Genomic DNA, 2,654 nt, shown 5'->3' on the forward strand with positions numbered 1-2,654 from the left:
CTACTTGTTGGGAAACAAGCATCCACCTCATCTCTGCACATTCTGGACCAAGCTGCAATGAAACTTCTTGTGGCCTCATCCTTTCTGGTCCATCTCTCATCCATCTTATGTATTGCATTTGAGATGTTATGTGCCTTTCTTGGGTGTTTTCAATGCTGAACTGATGCCATCCTATCTTGTCGCAGGCGTATGCTGATAGCTCATTCAGTTCCTCATGCATTGACTCCATTTTGTTTTGTAACAGCTGCTCGGCGTCTGGTGTAGACATGGTATCGATCGATGCGACCAAGTGTTTATCGGTCGATGCTGGTGCCTTACTGGCGATCGATTTGGAGCGTTCTCTGTCGATCGATGCTGATATCTGGTGTTCAGATGCGAATTGCCTCTGAATGGCTTTGACTTCCTTCTGTAACCACTCTGCATGGCTATCCAGTCCACTAAGTCTGACGTCGAATGGAAAGTAGATTTCATCACACCGCTTCTCAAACCAGTCCTCCATGGTGTCTATAGCTGTGTAAAGCTTTGATATGATCTAATCAACTTCTGCTGTTGTGTAGGGAAGATGTTATGTAGGTTTATTGACGTCGAGCGATGCCCTGCGGAACCTATCGATCGATGTTGAACATTCTTCCTGAAAATCATGTTGATCATTAAGCGTGCCAATGTCCCTCTGGACATTCATCATCTGTGTAGACAAGGTGTCCAAGTATCGCATGATAGGTGAGGTGAAACGGTTGTGCATATCCTCGTATGTTTGTAACCTATATTCCATGGCTGCGAACTTGGTGTCAATCGATGTGATTGTGCAGATATCGATCGATGTGGCTGGTTGTTGGTCCTTCTTGCGGATGGTGTCCAAATCTTTCTGTAGCAGATCAATTCTCGTGCTTAACCAGTCCACGTTGTTGTTGAGAGGGTTGTATACGTCGTTAATCCCCGTGTTGATGTATGCAATCTCCCATTCATCCTTCTTCTCTGCCAAACTTTTCGGTTCTGCAGGAATCTGGGATGTCTGTGGCCTGACGTCGATCGATGTTGTGTTGTTGGCGTCGATCGATGGTGATGTCATAGCTTCTTTCTCAAGAACGTGCTGCATACTCTCAATCTATGTTCTCATCTCTGCCATACATCTGAAAAGCTCATTCTGCCATACTTCTAAAATGCTCATTGTAACCTCTGTCAAAAGGTTGATAAGTGTCATCTACCAATGTCTTGAGTTCATCTCCTAGTTTTTCCTGAGCTTCACAAATACCAGTCACCATCTCATTAATCTCATCCTTGGTGTAGATCTCTGGTGCCAGTTTTGTAGGTGTGAAAGAAGTGGCATGTTCTGGAAGACATATGTGACTCTCCTTAAATAGGGATGCTCTCTCCAGAATTTTTCTGATGTTGTCCTTGGTAACAGGGATTATCTCACCAGCTACGCTCCTTGCATATTCAAACTCATCTCTGTAGACACCATATTCGTCCTTCTGTTCCCATTTGAACTTTCTGGCTCCATAGATGTCATAAGTGCGACGTCCACATTCGTAACGTTTGCCGATCGATGGTGAAGGTGCCCTGTCGAACGATGTAAGAGCATCCTTGTCGATCGATGTTTGGCCTAATGGTTGGCACGATTGGTGTGAACCAATTTCTGTTGTGTCGGCCCTTGGATGTTCGTCTGGAACAGCTAGGATGTTGTCTGAAATGCTGCGTTGCTGCAAAAACAAGTTGTTTGGCCTATTAGCCAACTGAAGAATATATGTTATGTCCTCTCTGGATACTTGTAGAATTCTCTCATCCATAGCTCTTGCATGGCCATCTGGGTCCCTGAAAATACCAAATTCATCAAGAGTTTGAAAACCGGAATCAATACTCATATTCTTCTTAGTAAATAAAAAAAGTTTAGGTTTAAAAATGAGAATCGATCGATGTTGATACTGGAGTATCGATCGATGGTAGACGTTTGTCTGCTGAATTAGGGTTTTTGGATCGAATTCTCTTCCTTGATGTTCCTTCTGATTTGTTTGTGGGAGCATTCATCTATCCTGCTATGGTGTCGTGAGAAGTAATCTGGGGGTGCAAAACTCTTTTTATAGGTATTGGTAAACCTACTTGGAATTGGAATATTCCCTTTTCCTTTTTAAAGGCGGCGGCTTTAATATCGATCGATGTACCTGGTGTGGTATCGATCGATGCATAAGATCATTTTACTGGATGAGGGTGGGTGTCGCCCGATGTTGAGTAGACTCTGTCGATCGATGGTGGAGATGTGTTGTTGAAGGAATGTCTTGAATATCTTTCATCCTGCATAGCAATCTCTATAGCTATTTCCTTCCAGTAATCCTCATCATACTCCTCAGTAGGATCCTCATTGGATGAAGGAATTACAGTCTCTACTGCAAAACTTTCATGGAATCCACTGTCTGCCCAACTGCCTTTGGAATAGTCATCACGTCCTTTTTTGTTGGGTTGTTGAAAAGCAAAGTCTGGATAACACTGATCTGGTAATGTGAAGTGGTCTACCGGATGCTTCCCGTCGAGCGACGTGGGATAGTGTTCATCGGTCGTCGGTGACTCATTGGAATCGATCGATGAAACTGTGTGAGTGTCGATCGATTATGTGTACTCTGTTTCGTACTCTGCTCCACAATGGCATGCTGCAATGTAGC

Source organism: Brassica oleracea, chromosome C5 (genome assembly GCF_000695525.1).
Source record: "Brassica oleracea var. oleracea cultivar TO1000 chromosome C5, BOL, whole genome shotgun sequence".
In the NCBI taxonomy this organism is placed as follows: Eukaryota; Viridiplantae; Streptophyta; class Magnoliopsida; order Brassicales; family Brassicaceae; genus Brassica; species Brassica oleracea.